General features: G+C 32.5%; 1 long non-coding RNA gene across 1 annotated transcript; it reads left to right on the plus strand.

Annotated features, from left to right (window-relative positions):
- Nucleotides 1-16,137: 16,137 nt before the first annotated feature.
- On the plus strand, nt 16,138-17,652 carry LOC149166702 (uncharacterized). The gene is made up of 3 exons (XR_016260455.1): nt 16,138-16,316; nt 16,601-16,759; nt 16,846-17,652. It is a non-coding gene; the product is annotated as an uncharacterized LOC149166702 (long non-coding RNA).
- The last annotated feature ends 771 nt before the right edge of the window (nt 17,653-18,423 follow it).

Raw genomic sequence — 18,423 nt, forward strand, 5'->3', positions numbered from 1 at the left:
AATGATTCTTTTTTTCTTACTGGATTCACAGTTATAGCAGTTTCTTCAATTGCAGTTGATCTTCGAGATTTTGCATATTGCAATTTTGTAGGTCGAGTATTTTTTTGCCTTTGATTTGATGATGTCCTTGTTTTCTCTATTTGCTCACTTCTATTTGCTGAAATTATATCAAAATAATTTTGTTGACTGCTTTCTTTGAAGTGCATTTGATAAATTTGAAAGGAAATGACCCTAAATGTCTTCCCCATCTTTTTTGGCACAAGTTCTAGCATGCCATAGATAGTATATTACAAATTAAGACATTTGTAGCTTGTGGAAATTTTGTATCTTCTCAAATTCTCTTGATGAAAACATGCAAAGCTAAATGAATCATAAAACTTGTTCAATGATAGGTTTATTCATGGCCTTTCAACCTTCACTTATAGCATGTGGGAAAATGAATACAATCTTTGGAATGGTTCTTCATTTTCCTACTAGATTGGCAATTATGGCAGTTGCTTCAATTACAATTGATCTCCGAGGCCATATTTTGCAAATTTCAATTGTTTATATGGAGACTTTCTTTTGTCTTTAATATGATGATGTCCCCGTTTTCTCTCTTTGCTCAATTCTATTTGCCAAAACTAATATCAAAATAATTTTCTCGAGAGCTTTCTTTGAAGTTCATTTGATAAACTGCAACGATATGAACAAAGATGTTTGTGGAGACACTAATTTATCCCTTAAAGGTAAGGTACAAATGAGTTTTGAATGATTTATAAAAAACAACAAACCAAAAGCTAGAATAACAAGACTGAAATAAATTAGAAATTAGGCTTAGGGACTCATTGAACCTTAATTGTGGTAAGGATGTAGAAATATTCTATGATATATCGCTAAAATCTAAATTATGAGTACACCCCATCTTACAATATGATTATTTCAACTATTCAACAATTACCATGCCACGTGTTAAATAAAATGCGACTCTAGTAAATTCAATTTGCAAAGAAATTGTGACTAGTGAGAGCTTACCTAACCTGATAAGTAGGAGAATATTGTCTTCTTGACCCAAACTGCAAAACTTCCCTTTTTGTATTGGAAACTAATTTCTTTTTTTTCTTGATGAGAAGTAGAAACATTCCACTTGTGAAACATTGCAACAAAGACATGGATAATTCAAGTGAGAGGACTACCACTAGGTAGTTTATGTCGGTAAAATCTCGTCCCACACAAGAAGATAAATAAGGTTATTTCCATGGTCACGATGGGAATGCCAAATCCTAGACCCCATCCGATATTTTCCTAAATATAAAAGAGTACAGTGACTCCTATAAGACTACCAATGCATATACCACAATTCCAATAGTTGAAGAATCAACTCTTATGCTTCTTCTCTACTAGGTCGTCCTCTTCAAACTGATTTGCACCAAATTCTTCTAAAGCAGGATTGTGGCCTCCTTTCCCTATATCAACCAGGTATATTGAGAAAAAGAAAATCCCAGTCTGATTCAAACTCCTAAAATAGGAAGATAAAGTGACCAAAGTTAATCGATGTAACAACTGATTGCATGCAGTGTTTGTTACTCAGTCTCCATTCATGAGGTTACCGTTAAAGTATAATTCAAAAAATTATTTTCAAACCCTACTGTCCTTTTAAATAGGGGTTTAATTTTCGCAAAATATATAGTAAAGTGTTCTTGTAAAAATTTTCACGAATTCATTGGCAAGCAATTGTATAGATAAAAAATTATCAATTTCATAATATTACAACATTAGAGAAAATGCGAGTTGGGTGCTAGAGACTGGAAAGTCAACCTAATAAGCTAGTGATCAACTTTGACACTAAAAAAGGACTTGTGCTTCAATATTTATTTTTGGAATGCATGTCCATGTTGGCTTTAGTGATATTTTCTTAATTCACTGAATCCTACGACAATCAAATAAGCTTCCATGTAACTGGTCTTTAGGGTGGTAGGTTGGATAATTTACGTGTTGTGCTCATCTATGAGATTTCAAACTGACTACTTTTACATAGGAAGTGCCTTAACATAAAATTTGTCACCATTTATTTTACACCTAGTGGATGTGGTTCACTAACTGTTAACATGTCCACCAATTCCATTTAATTGCCCTCTTCCCTAGTTTCATAACGTGAATTTGTAACGATGGGAGACTGAGATTGGGTTGTTTTCAGAAAACATTTCTTAAACTCCTCATTTCTTAGACATTTCTGAAAAGAAAAAAGTGAAAATTAAATTACTAACGCGTGTCTAGCTACTATATGCCTAGCTATCTAGTCCAAGTTTCAAAGGAATGAATTCGGTGAAAATATAGATTGTTTAAGATAAATCATTACCTCTCAAACCTATCACCTAGGGGGAAGAAATTCCTACCTTAGATATTTAGAATATGTTTCAAATAAATTAGATTAGGTGCAAATCCTAGATTGCTATGGCCAACTAGTTACCTCTCGGGGTATGTTTATAGAAACACTTTGAAAAAGAAAAGAAAATACTAACCATAAAACAGATGCCCGAAGACAAAGAAATGGTCCAATATCGACCCAAATATGAATCTGTAACAAAATATCCAAGCAAAGGAAGCATGGCGACCACACCTGACAATAAATTCACATTCTTTGCAGTAGTGGTGTTGTCATGCATAAAATTTGTGAGGTAAGTCACCAAATTTGAAAGAATTCCTACATAGGGTAACATTTTTTCTATCTCCACTCTTGTCAAGAAGATGATGGTAAAACATATGTACCAAACAAAAACTACTGGAATATAATGGAGTGGGCATAGTCTAGCTTATAGGCTAAATAGCCTTTTTCACGACATTTTTTCTTGTTAATTTTAATCAAAATTTGACAAATATTTTTATAAAACTTGAGTTTAAATTGTTTGATATGCATAATTCAAGAGCCAAAGGGGTTTTTCAAGATGTTCAATCCATTTATGCATTCGAAAATATATTTTAAACAAAAAAATATTGAAATTTTATTGCCAAATTTTGGTGAATTCTGTTGAAAAGGGATATTCCGTATATAAGTTAGAATACCCTTAATTCAATGTATAAGAGAATATAATTATAAAGTTGCTGATAAAACATTTGGAACAAACATACCAGCTATTATAATACAATTCAATGTATCAAAGAATATAATTCAAATGAATTCATAACAATTATGAATAGTGATGCTTTCCTTCATCCACTAGGAGTTCTCCTAACAGAGTGTCCATGGAAATCAACTGATCCATCTACAACATAGCCACTAGAGGAGGAAGAGTAATCCTCTTCCATTGTTGTGTGCTTAAATAGTTTCCATTGATTTCCTCTAATAATAATAACAAAAATAGAGAGGCTCTAGTAATAATAATAATAACAGAGAGGAGATTGTAGTTTAAAGTGACTTTCATGACTAGTTGAACCTTCTCATCAACCTTGATAGGGAATTGTTTAACTATTTTTATTTTTAAATGCTATTTTTGTTCATGCATTCACTCTTTTTTTCCATAATTTCATTTATTTTAATCAAGTGTAAATCTAAAAAGTAAAATAATTTAGTTAATCCTCTTACATGATACTCCATGATTAGATACTTCGACTTGAAGTAGCTCTAGGACTATTAAAAATTCACTCGCATACTTCTTGAAGTAGCTCTAGGCATATTAAAAATTCACTCTCAAGGATCGCGTAGGCTCAATGCTACAATTGCAAGGCTAATATACTGGTAGGCGCATGGACATAAGATGGGGAAGTGATAAAATAAAATCACTGTAGAACCAAATCAATGCCACTTTTGCTTCCATGAGTGCAAAGTACTCACCCACACAATTCTTGGACCACATCCAAGGGGTAGAAATGTGAAGGGATGCCCGGAAGCCTTGGCGAGTCCATCGCTAAATCACCTTGAGTTAAACTCATTTCCATCATTTCCCCATAAAATTGGACCATGATGCATTAAAAGTAATGGAGTAAGTTGGGTGCCTATGGGAATTCAAATCTTTCCATGCTTCACCGATTTTACAGCTTGATGTAACATACCCACTGCTAGTGGATAAAGTCTGAAGGAATCATATGGAATCATTCCCACTTGAAAACAACCAAAATGAAATGCTGATGTATAATAAGCATGGCTTATCTTAAAAAAAAATTATTGGAAACCTATTTATGAAGTAGTGAAATGCTTCCATCTTACTTGGCTTCTATGTTTTATAATTTGTTTTATTTTAAATATGCTTTAACAAGTCTCTTTTGAGATCCTCTTTCGAAACTTGCTACAAATAAGGATTTCATCTAAGTGTCTACCAATTTTTAGTATCAAAGGAATGAGAAATCAATGATATCTAGAAAATGTAAATTGTATCACATCTAGAAAGATCAGTTGGAACTAGAAGAATTTGAAATTGTTTAGGGGTAATTTTTGGAGCATGGAATTTACTTTATTTAGAAAGAAATTTTTTTACTGTAACTAGTTAGCTATGGCTCTCAGTCTGATGACTTCACAACTACATGACCATAAACTAGTCCCTACAATGGATTTCTTCAAAATTAGGTAACAAAGAAACTGGTGTATTCAGGAGCAACCCATACCCAAAAAGGTCACAGGAAAATTTCCCCCTCCATTACCATATTACAATTCTAAGTATTTTTTCTATCCTATGTGTTACGTTGAAGTTCCATTTTACCTTCTATCCTTGAATTTTCACTCGACCAAAATGAATTGTCTCTCCATTACTTCATTCATAAATAAACATTTTGTTATGAAACTAGCTCAAGAAAAGATAGAAAAGATAGATCAACGCCTTAGAATTCAGCCTCTTCGAGGGGGCAACCTCCTTTACATTACATAAATGAACAATTCTTGGATGATACAAATGAAAAGACCTCCTTTCTATACATAGGTGTCTAAGGGATCATAACATAATCAGAGCCGACATAACAATAATAATGTAAGGGAACAATACTAACAATAGTGGGCTTCTATGTGGCACAATAACAACAATATGGGCACTACATGGGTACATCAATATAATAAGTGGGTTGTACTAATAACAATAAGGGGTTACACTAGTAGTATAGGGGCCTAACATGCCCCTCTCCTTCAAAAAGCGTTGTCCTCAACGCTTGAGTAGTTCTTGATGCTTCTGTATAAAATTCTTTTCCTCCCATGTGGAATATTCAGCGGGTAAGTTCTTCCACTTGATGAGATACTCTAAAATTGATAGATTTCGTAGCTGTCGGGTTCTTGCTTCTATGGCTGCTCTAGGTTCCAATATGATTTTTCCTTCCTCTTTAATTTCTGGCAATATTGTTTGAATTGGGATCTTTTGCAACTTTTGAATAAGTGGCCATACTTCTTCGTCCTTCTTCCATTCATCCCTTGCTTCGTTTATCCAATCTGGTTGGATAATATAAATAGCACAAAACAATGCTTCGACATCCTCATCCTTGAAGAGTCTTCCCATTCGGTAAGGTCGCCATTTTTTAAGTGCATGTAGTATTGCCAACATTTCCTTCTCATAAATAACTTGCTTGAGATGTAGCAGTAAAAATACCCAATCACCTACATCAAAACATTTTTCACTACGATGTTGATCTACCTGTTGTTTCGTTTGATTTTGCACCGAAGTGGCGTTATCCTTTAAAAGTTGGAGAACTTGTTGTTGATGCTCGATGTGATCTTTCACTGCTTGAACCTTTTTCTTCTTGATATGTCCTTCTATCTCTAGAGTTTGAGGAGTGGTAATTTCTTCCAATCCTTTACAAGATATGGTCGGATTCATTTCTTGATGCTCGATGTGATCTTTCACTTCTTGAACATTTTTCTTCTTTATATGTCCTTCTATCTTGATAGTTTGAGGAGTGGTAATTTCGAACAATGAATTACAAGATATGGTTGGATTCATTTCTTCTTTCTCGATGTGATCTTTCACTTCTTGCACCTTTTTCTTCTTGATATGTCCTTCTATCTTGAGAGTTTGAGGAGTGGTAATTCTTGCCAATGCTTTACAAGATATGGTCTGATTCATTTCTTCTTTCTCTGGGTGGGGTCCTGTCATATATCTTCTTCTTTTGATGTTTCTTGATCCTTTTCTTCCTCCTCTTCATATTCTATGTAAAATAATTTCTTCTCAGCACACTTATGACCTTTAGTGCATTTGCTATCACAATTGTAACAAAGCCCTTTTTCTCTTTTTTCTTCCAATTGTTGTGCTGTAACCCTTGTAGGTTGTGGAAGGCTAGGAGAAACAACACTTCCATATTTATAGTTGTGAGGGGTACGCTTCCTGTTTTCCATAATTTTGCTTTCCACTATGTCACAAAGCCCTTTTACTCTTTCCAACTATTGTGGTGTTTCTCTAAAGAAGGTGTTGCTCTTTGTATCCTCATAATGTGCTATCATTTCCTCCGTGAAAATTGACCACGTAACAAGTTGTTTACGAGAACAAAGCCCTTCGTACCATAAAAATTGATCTGATTCTAAATATGAAGATGCAATACATACCTTTTGTAACAGTTGTACACCATGTAGATCAAAATATTGCTCCATCTGAAGTATCCAATTTACCGGATCCTTGCCATCAAACTTCCTCATCTTGCTTTTTCTTGATTTTAGGAGCTCGACCTTGAAACGACTATAACTCCGTATTTTCGAATCTTTAAGTTCTGAAATTGTGACATGTAGTAGCCCTTTGTGTCCTCTTTCCAATGCCACTAGTCTGATCCAAATTGGATTCTCCAAGAAAGATTTATGCACAATCTCCCAAGATGACCTGATTATAGACTAGTTCAGTAGAGCGAATTTGTACAACATGCCACGAGTCACTGTTTCAACCTTTGGATCTGAAAAATGCATACAAGAAACTACAGTCCGTCCTCTTTCTGTACCTTCTTACGAAATTTCAATCCTATCCCCAGAGAGAAAGTTATGACGATTTTCCCCAGGTCACCTGTTTGGAATGTAATTCAGGAGTCTACAAAAATAACAACTTCCTCATATCATATCTCCGCAAATATAGCGCGAAAAGCTCTGAAATTCGGACCCGAGGTTCAGTGCGATCTCTTCTCAAATGGTTTTTTTTTTTGCAACTTCTGAAACGTCGCAAAAAAAAAGTTATAGCGAAAATGCCACGATGACCTATTTGGAGAAGAAAAACCCTAGAATCCAAAGCTCTGATACCAAATGTTATGAAACCAGCTCAAGAAAAGATAGAAAAGATATATCAACGTCTTAGAATTCAGCCTCTTCGAGGGGGCAACCTCCTTTACATTACATAAATGAACAATTCTTGGATGATACAAATGAAAAGACCTCCTTTCTATATATAGGTGTTTAAGGGGTCATAACATAATCAGAGCCGACATAACAATAATAATGTAAGGGCACAATAATAACAATAGTGGGCTTCTATGTGGCACAATAACAACAATATGGGCACTACATGGGTACATCAATATAATAAGTGGGTTGTACTAATAACAATAAGGAGTTACACTAGTAGTATAGGCGCCTAACACATTTTGAGTATAACTAGTCAACTATGGCTCTCAATTTGATGAGTTTATAGCTGTAGGACCATCAATTTGTCCCTACAAAGGATTTCTTCCAATTTAGGTAACAAAGAAAATGGTGTATTCAGGAGAAACCCATACCAAAAAAGGTACGAGGAAACTTTTCCCCTCCATTACCATATTACAATTCTGATCCTTTTTTTATCCTATGTGTGAACTTTGAAGTTCCATTGCACCTTTTATCCTTGATTTGCACTCAACCAATATGAATTGCCTCTCAAGTTTCGTATCCTTCCAGATTAACTTGTTTACATCTTCGATATGTGTCTTGATATATTTGAAGTCTATTATAGCTGCTATATTTTCTGATTTCCATATAGATTCCTCTGTCCTATTCATTGATATCCTTGTGTACCCTAAAAGAAAAAGGATCTACATAATCTTGTTTATGAACTATCACAACATTTAGATATTACAACCTTTATTCCCTACCAACCTATGCAAGAAGAATTAATTCCCTCCCTCTACAAGGATTTCCACAACCACTGTGACCTTTTTTCAACATAATGTCTCTATACAGTATCTTGAACAACAATTTATTCGAATACATAAGAAAATACATGACATGTCTTTAAGCAATGCCATTTTATTCAGCTTTGTGGCCAAAAGGCTTATTAAAAATTCAAACTCTCGAGGATTACCTAGGCTCCATGTAGCAGTTGCAAGGTGAAAATATGAGCAGATGCATGGGCATAAGATGGGGAAGTGACAAATTAAAATCGTTGTAGAACCATAGCCAATACCACTTTTGCTTCCATGAGTGCAAAGTTCTGACCCACAAAAATTCTTGGACCATATCCAAAGGGCAGAAATGCGAAGGGATGCTTGGAAGCCTTTGTGAGTCCTTCACTAAATCGCCCTGAGTTAAACTCATTTGCATCATTTCCCAATAAATTTGGATCATGATGCATTACAATAATTGGATTAAGTTGGGTTCCTGTGGGAATTGAAATCCTTCCAAGCTTCACTGAATTTACTACTAACATAACAAACCCACTGCTAGTGGATAAAGTCTCAAGGCCTCATTTTGAATCATTCCCACCTACAAACAACCATAATTTACACTTCAGAAGAGGATGAAGAATATCTATAAAATATATTGTCAAGGCCATGTATACCTATATGATTTACCTATTTCTCTGCGAAGCAATTATGTTAAAATATTAAACTGAAATCTCTACTTTTTTTTTCTTTTCACCCATCTAGAGATTCTACATTTCCATGTCATAATTTAACCAATTTAACCCACAAGAAAATAATAATAGTCTTTTTAAATTTATTAAGAGATAAATGAATTTTCAGAAGTAGCTATTACAATCTTAAGGTGATTCAAGCTATCTACATCTAGATAAACATCTTTTCCAAATACTTCCAACACCTCTTTGAGTCCTCGTTCTTGCGAATCTTGATTCATTCCCAATAATATTATGGCCCATGTCAGCAGGTTTGATGTAGTTTCATGTCCTACAAAGTAAATAGCTCCAACAATATGCAATTATTTCCTCTTTTTTCATGCTTATATCCTACAGGTTGCCCCCCACTGGTTGCTTTTTTGTAGACATCATTAGACCTAGTAGATCATTACCATCATTTCTTGGGTTTTGATCTCTTTTTCTAACTTCCAAAGTCACCTCTTCTTTCACATAGGAACAAATATGTTAAGGAGGTCACTCTCATGAGTTACAAAAGACAATGCCAGATATTAGAAAATTTTCTTAATCATAGTACACCTATGTTGAAGACAAAGAACATTCCTATTACAATTCCAAGAATAATATTCAGAAAAAACTATACTAGCCAATGCAACACATCATATCTTCAAAAGTAAAACTCATGCTAAGAAATAACCAAAATGATAATATAACATTGTCAAACAAACAAAACATTATGAAGTTCTTAGAGGGAGTTGAGTGTAGTAGTAAATCCCATATTCCTAGGACAAACAAGTATTCAAAATCTTTCAGACCACTATGAACTGAAAATATCATATCCAAGTATCTTTTATTCTATTCTATTGAGAATGAAAGACTGTGATGCCATTAAAACTTGAATTTCTCACCTAAAGCCTGGAATATAAAAGTAGAAAATAAATCAATAGTAAGAAGCATTTGCTAGGATTGTAGATTAAAGATGTGCTTTCCCTTTGCATAATTGCTGTCAAATGTTGTGCGAGAAATATCATATCATGTAAGTTTGTGGATCTCCGGGTGCAAATAAACTTACTTTTCACCAGAGAACACCAATTTACTCCACTGCTGCAACATGGTGGTAGTACAATCCACAAAAGTTGGAACCTGGCCCTAAATTCAACTAGAAACAACACTGTGGAAATCTCATCACTCGACATTTCCAATGCCAGGCTTCTTTCCCTCCACATGTGTGCGGTCACTACTTCGAAATTGGTGTGAATAGTTCGATCCATGTTTCACGTGACTTCCAAGCTTTCTCCTTTAATATTTCATTAAAAAAGTAGTGATTGAGTCCAGCCCCAACTGCAAAACCCCCACATTTGAAACAAGTGGCCTGTAGGGTATGGAGCAAGAGATCTTGGAGGTGAGAGTGACAACGTAGTCTTGCAATATGAGTTGCCTGAACAGTGGATTGGGAAACTTTATATCCTTTAGTTCTTCCATGGTGAGATCACTCATCCCCACACCAAAGAACACCCCAACACCATTTCAATCAATCTCCAACCAATCCTCCTCCTCATTGAGTGTAATCCTCCCATCCACGAAATCTTAGTAAACGAGCATATTTCCTACAACTTCGACATAGCTATGTTTCATCAAAAGCGATGTGAGAACAAGCAATTAAGAAGGTGGTTGTCACAACAACATATAACAAGGTTTAATCAATGTTGGAAAGAAACATGGAGCATTGTGGAGTGGTCTTTGTTGGATACAAAATAAAATGAGCCTCCATCGTTATTTGCAAATCACTTACAAAGTCCTCCTCTGACATGGCCATTCCCATTGTTGATCTACCAAAATTCTCCTCCTTTACTTCTTGTTTGGTTTCTTTACCGTTATAGTTACTTGTGAGTTAGTAACTACCTGTATATGCCACATAATTGCTTGGGAGTTAGTAACAACCTGGATATGCGTGATAGTGGTATCAATCTGACAGTAGAAGATAGTTTTATCATCTAACACAGAGAATAGAGGGCACACAACGACACACTGTGGTAGCTGGGGGAGCTGTTTTCAAAGGGAAACGCCTTATGATGTAAATACACATCAACATTATTTAACCTCCCATATTGAAATATTTTATATATGATCCCTCTTGAATTTTTATTTATTTATTATTAATAATGATTTTTCAAATTCAACTATTTTTCCTTTTTCGGAGGTTAAGAATTAAATGAATCAGGCATCTTCTCCTTATTATTACTATTAAAAAATGATTGTTTTTTTTTACCTCCAATCTCTTTTATTTGAGCATTTAAATAATTTAGTATGATTAACATTAATTTTTTTCCACTTTCTCTATATATGAATTTCTTTAAATATTTTATATATGATTTGTATTAAAATATTTTAAATATAAATATTATACATTGTCTTTAGATATATCTATATATATATATATATATATAACTAATATTAATTACTTTATCTTTCTTTAAAGCTGATATAAAATTATATGAACTGATATAAAAATTGAAATATTTTATTTATAGTTTAGAGTGACAATAATATTATTTTACCATATTCTTTTAGAGTTATAATACCGATACAATAAATAAAGTATTTATTATAATGTAGCTACCATAATTTTTTTATTTAAAGAATATTTTAATAATTTTATTTAAAAAAATTTACATGTGTCAAATCAAAATTGAACACAATAAAAATGATATATATCCTTAATTTGTCTCTACCTAATGAAACAAAATTTTATAAACTTATAAAAAAATATTTTATATTTTAAAAAAAAATTATAAAAAATATATATGATAATTATCCATTTTTGTCAAATTATCATGATTTGAAAATTTTATTTTATATTTCTATTCACGGGGAAAATTTCTCATGGTGTTTATATCTAAGTTAAAAGTATTTTTGTATATTATTATATGCTTATATTGCGACATCTTATATTAATATTAAAGTCTCGATTTTCATTCAAAATCCTCTTGATGTAATGATCCATTATTCATCCTAAATTACAATATTGTAATTAAAAAATAACATTGTAGTGATTTTAAAATATAATTTAATAATTAGTAACTACATGTTTTAAGTTCGAAATTTGGTTATAAAATAAAAAATATTAATTTTGTTACTATTAAAATATGAAATTATTAACTATTTGAAAATAAATTTATTGCATTGAAAAGTGTTTTGCAGCTTAATTTGAAATAGATACTGTAATAAAATGTTAGATGAATCTTATAATAAAGTATTAAATAAAAAATATTAATATAAAATATAATATTGAATCAAATAAAAAATATAATAATAAAATATTAAGCCATCTCATTAATTTTTTTTATCGTAACCTTTTCTATTAATAAAAGTATGATTGTATGAATAATCTCTTCAAAAAAAAATTCATAAAAATTCATAATATGTATATCTAAAGTGAAATAATAACAAAATCTTATATTCGAATTTTATTTATAATCATATAAAAAATAATATTTAGGAAAAAAAATATACGTATATATATTTATATTAATTATTTATCTGATAGAAGTAAAAAAATAAAAATAAAAAATTATAATACATGTTAAAGGAAAATGATATGTGTGTGTGTTTTATGAAGATTTTAGTAAAATTCAAAGAAAAAGAATATTTCTATATAGAATGAGGTGAAATTTATATATAATAATAATATATATCTATTTTAATTTTTGATTTATTAAAGATATAAAAGAATCAAATTGGTTAAAGTGTAAATTTTTCTTTAAATTTTATCTTAAGATATATATATATATATATATATATATATATATATATATATATATATTTTATCTTTTTTTCTAAATTTAATTAATCACAAAACATAATCAACCATAAATTAAAATGATACTATCTTAATCTAATTTAAATAAACTATTGATCTCGATACTTAGGTAATAAATAAAATTTAAAATAATTATTTAAATATAAAATTTATATTACCCCATAATTTTGTTTGGAATATATATATAAACCGAGCTGAATTAAAAACAAATAAATAAACTTATTCATGTGATTGCAGGACTCCTTGCAATTGAAAGTAATTAATTAGATTTGCACTGAACCAAATTTGAAACCGAAGTGGAAAGCAATGTGTGTCAGATGGCTTGAGCCAAGACGACCCTGACTTAGATTTGCAGTTTTTAGTAACCAACATGACTCTAATGGTATGTTTTTCTGCCAGATGGGTAGAATTACTCAGCCATTACTCTTACATTTGCAAGTTTTAACGTCCTATTCGAGATATTCTGACCCGTTTCAACAAAAGCATCTTGTTATGGTCATGGGTTCATTCCGACCATTAATATTTTCTTTTATGGTAATTTTTACTGTTCAGTGAAGTGTTCAAATGATATCTATATGTTGACAGGTTTGGCTGATGATAATGTTAGTAGGTCATCGCTCAAATAGTTGAGAATTTGGGTAAATAGATTAGCGAGGGGGAGAGTTTGTTCGGACATCCTTATGGATAGTGTTACATCTTAGTCATTGGTGTCCAGATTTCCAAATCGGCTTTATTGTTAGATGGATAGAAGAAGGGTTTAAATTTGAAGCGGTGAGTTGTTGTTTTGAAGAGCTAGTTCAGCAAAGAAGGCATTAAATTATTTCTCAGTAGATAAAAATAAAAATTTATTTATCAAGTTTGAAATAGAAATTGTTTTGGATGTTTTCAAGTGAACAATAAGAAAATATTTCATAATATGTTTTATTTGTCATTATTTTTTTATGGTTTTTTTCTTTATTAATCATTTTTTTATATTTCATAGGATTTAAGAAACAAAGAAATAGAAAAAAATTTCCATGCCATGAGGGTTCAGAAAAAATAAATTTTATCATTTTTATACAATAGGATCTTTTTGTTGTGGGGCTCATGCATCCATGTCTCACCTACTTACTAAAATTACATCTTAGCACTGGGCATTGAAGATAAAAATATTTGGTTGTGAACACTTCTTCTCTTCCCATTGGGGATACAATTCCAATATGAGTAAGTTCCCCATCTTTTTGGTGTTTGGATTTACAAATGGTACCTATCAATCCTCCATGGCTCCACATGCACATATTATCACTTCCTACTCCACTTGCCTATATTTACTTCCTAAATAGCTTGCTTGGATTTACCACTTACTTTGCTTTCTTGAATTTATGAATTTTACCTTCATGTTATGCCTACTTAATATGAAGATAGAAAATAGACACTAGGGATAAAAAATAATTCAATCCAGATATGATTCCTTATTATAAAAAAATTAATTCTAAATAATAAGTATTATTCTTTCAATTTTTTTGGCAAAAAGGAATGTTGTTTGTGTTTTTCTTGCGGTGGTGTCATGCTTCATAATGCATATGTGCACTAATTGTGAGGAGATGATTAGTATTGAACAATTATTTTTGAAAGCTATATTTCTTTTATGGAAATTATGCTATTGGACGTTTTAAAAAGTTCTTTCCTTTTTCATTATTATTTCAATTATGGGTATTTCAATTATACTCAAAAGATAATCTAATATTTGATTTCCATTCAAAAATCATTGAGATTTTTAGAACAAATGGGTCATTTATCATGTAGGAATGACAAGTAATATAATGAAAAACAATTTCATTGTATTTGAGGAATGATGTCCATCAGATGAAACAGTAAATGGTCCATGTGATTCTTATATTGATTTTAAGTAAATAGCCTAATTTAATTCTCCAATCATATGATTCATATATAAAATGTGAGTAAAAGGTCATATTAAATTTGATACATATGATTTCTACATAGAATGTAATAGTGGTGAACATTAACTCTATCTAATTAGCCAAAATTATTGAAATCTTGTTGTAGAAAGCATTCTTCAACCAATATAGGGATCCTTTCAAAACTTGCTTTAAGTGTCTAGCTAGCCTTGGGGTGGTTGTCCTAGACTCATGAATATAGTGGCAATTCCACTAACTCAATCTTAATTCTGCTCATTTAAAAATAACAATCCTTGATCCATTCAAAACTTGCTTTACTTGTCTAGCTATACTTGGAAGTAGTTCTAGACTCATGAATATAGTAACAATTTCACTAACTCAATCTAGGAATATAGTAACAATTCCACTAACTCAATCGTAATTCTGCTTATTTAAAAGTAGCAAGCCTTCAAATTCTCCTTATAGAAAAAAATTATTAGTGTTGGAAATTGAGACACCGTAATCTATGTAATCATTCAAATATAACGAGAGTGACAATATTTTGCCTTTGAGGTTTTCACAATTTGATATAGTAAAAATGATGAGTAAGGTATCTATAAAATTTAAAAATATTTTAAATTTTCAATTTAAAAATATTTTACATTTTCATTTAAAAATATTTTAATGGGTTAATATTTAAGAGTTAAAATAAGCTAATAAATTGGGATTTTTAGGTGTTAATTATTTATTTACTTTTATTTTAAAGTATTGGTAACGCAGGTGCAGACCGTCATCATTTTGTACGACGAGGGGAAGATTCCCAGTAATGGCCAAGACAGTGGGTGATTTTTATGCCGCATCTCTGAATTTTCCTAGATCAAAAGTAAAATCTAATAAAATAGATCGCCAAGTGGGATCTTGATCCAGTTGATGAATAATTTATAGTAGATTTACCTTTGCTTCTCGTAGCTTTGGACAAATATTTAAGAGAAATTTGCCATCTTTTGAGATACCCAAGAGTGGTATTATTTCAGCCAAAGACTATCTTGCAGTAGATTTTTCTTTCTGGAAAATTTTGTGTACCTTGGACACAAATTTTGCGAGACATTTGCCCATTTCATTGACTGTATGTGTGAATGCATTTTGAGATGTCGGAGATTAGAGTCAACTAAAGTTTGGCCTGTTTGGCAATCCTCTTATCAGATGCACAAGGCCTCAAGAGCGGAAGATGCTGCTGAGTATTTCCAGGAGCATTCCCAATGTATTAATGATCTCCCTACTGAACTCGTGTCTGGTTCCTCGAACTCCAAGCCCTTGGGACCGACACTGCCTGATTTTCCTGGTAGAATGAGCGAAGGGTATCTAGCTTCATTGCGTATTTCACAAGTAAAGCCAACAGAAGTAAGACTTCCGTGACTCTTACTCCGTTAACCCGGAACAACAGTAAAAAAAATATACTGATATCCATGGGTGTAAGAATGGGAGCCAATAGGACATTCAAGACCACATGTGACACGTACAGTAACCCAATCCAGTGTCTACCACCTGCAAGTTGAACAAAAGATACAAAAAAAAACATTACAAAATTACAAAAGTGCAGAAAAGTAGCATAGCATGTACCGGAGACCCTCCAGTCATTGAACGACAGCTGTCAATGATAAGATTTTCCTTGACTAGCTATTTAAAGTCCTGCTATTCGTCTCCAGTAATGTCGAATGCAGAAGTGTGAGGTACTATGGAATTTCCTTCTGCAAATCTGTGTTGCTGTGAAGAAACTCTGAAAGCAAATGTTGCATTTCTCCTACCATTCAAGGCCGATCTTCTGTCCTCTGAGACAGCCTGCTTGCTCCAACATTGCATATGATCTGTCCGGGTTCCGTTTATTGACGCATATGCGTTAGACCAAAGGTGAAATGACAATAAAATCTCTTACATTGTTCGCTTCTGAGCATGAACTGAAGATTTTTCTAGTTTTCGATGGGTTTTAATTTTAATTTTAATTTTTGTCGATATTCTATTCTTTATCATAGTGAAATGTCATAGGTCCCTTCTGTTTACAAGCTTCGTCTATTCTTTGAGATTATTTTCACTGTGGGTACGTTTTTATACTTTGGATGTCAGGATCTAACCAATGGTGCTTGGTAGAAAAACAAAAGAAAATCCGTTCTGATATTCCCTCTCTGGAAATACAGGTGGAGGAGGGCACAGTAGAAGCAAAGGCTCTAAACATTTACATGTTGCCTGGCTTAGCTGTATCCGCGATGGGTGGCCCGGATGGACTTGGTCTTGATGTTAAGCAAGCAGACATAAGCTGCCTCAATGGATTTGATCTAGAAGTCTTACGCGCAAAGGTAATGAAATATTTGAATCTATTTTGCCCTAAACTTTAATATTTAACGGTCTAATTCGTCTGTGTTTTGCTTCTTATCACCGTCAGCCCAACGGTCTAATTTGGTTTATTTGCTTCTGATCACCATCAAACCACCGGGTAAAATGTTACAGCCGAGGAGACCAAGGCATTGCGACTGCATAATGAAGCATATCTACCTCGACTATAGGAAAAACAGCTTACTACACATCTTGAGTTTCTTCTTCATCTGCAAAGCATGATATTCTTTTAGTCAGATTGCACATCCGAACTCATGGATTTGTTATTATGGAAGCATTTATTCCAAAGGGATTCTGATATACATGAAGAAGAAGGCTTTAAATAAATGCTATCATTTTTTTGAAGGGGATTCTGGCATAGAAGAAGAAGCAGGCGGACTATACATATTTGGCTGCGAACCAAAATATGTGGCCTGCAGAGTTTTTTGCTGAAGCTGCCCACATATCAAATCGTTTAGAATGTATTAGTGTAGTGATGTCGTTGTATCTCCTGACTGAATTAGTAGTCCTCTGCACGTCATGTGCAGGCCGGCATTTTGTCCGGTTTCATGGATAGTTGGTTTCAAGCATTCATTGTGAGAGCTAGTGCGAGAGAGTCGTCCATGTACTATACTTCGTTTCAAATATTGATGGATAGAATGTGATGGTTTAAACACAACAGCTGTCTGCGCTGCACGTGTTTGATATTTCAGAAAATGAAATAGTGGACTCGTCGGTATTGTAGCTCACAAGTAAAACGATTTTGTATAGGGATTTTATAATAATCGTTGTCACAAGCGTTTTCGTCCAAAAGCTCGCGATTGTGAAGATAAAGAGCCGAAAATCCACCTGAAAGTAATTATATATGGATTTCAATCTGTGTGGCACTTATTAGCGGAGGTTAAAGATGGTTTTGCACGATCATATAATAAAATTACACTATTTATTAAACATTTCAGTTAATATGTAAACCGTTAATAATGCATTTTAAGCATGGTTTACGGTTGGATTTGTTTTCAACGATACAATGGTGAATTCACATGTCTATGATCATGATTAGAACCTGGTATGTATTTAATGTATTTAATATTGTTATTTTTTATTTCTAGAATAACTTGAATAGGGAGATTCTTAAATTAATTTAATTTAAATATGATGAATCAATATATATGAAAACATCCCTAATAAAATTATATAGATAATTAGTCTTTCTAAGATATTTTTTTGTGTATGATCTATTAATTATTTCAAATTTTAATATTTTACAATCTTTCATTAAGTTGTGAATGAGTGTACTTGATATAGTCATACTTATTGGGGTGGTGTGTTACACAATTTGATATACTTATTGGGGTGGTGTGTTACACAATTTGATATAGATAACTTCATGCACTAATGCACTAAAATATGTATTTCTCACAAAAAATGTCTTACAACAGAATAACCTCAAGTTAGTGTGCAAGTGCACTTTCAGCCCCTTGTATCTAATCAAGCTGTTTATTCCAAAACATAATTGTCAGTCCTTTGTATATGCCTAAGAGGGATGACATCATGTGCTACCGAGTTACAATATATATGATTGTATCTAATCAAGTTGTTCATTCTAAAACATAATCCTCAATCCTCTCTATATGCCTAAGATGGATGA

This window comes from Pinus tabuliformis, chromosome 5_1 (assembly GCF_031772625.1).
Source record: "Pinus tabuliformis cultivar Carrire ecotype Pingquan chromosome 5_1, CPIR1, whole genome shotgun sequence".
NCBI lineage: Eukaryota > Viridiplantae > Streptophyta > Pinopsida > Pinales > Pinaceae > Pinus > Pinus tabuliformis.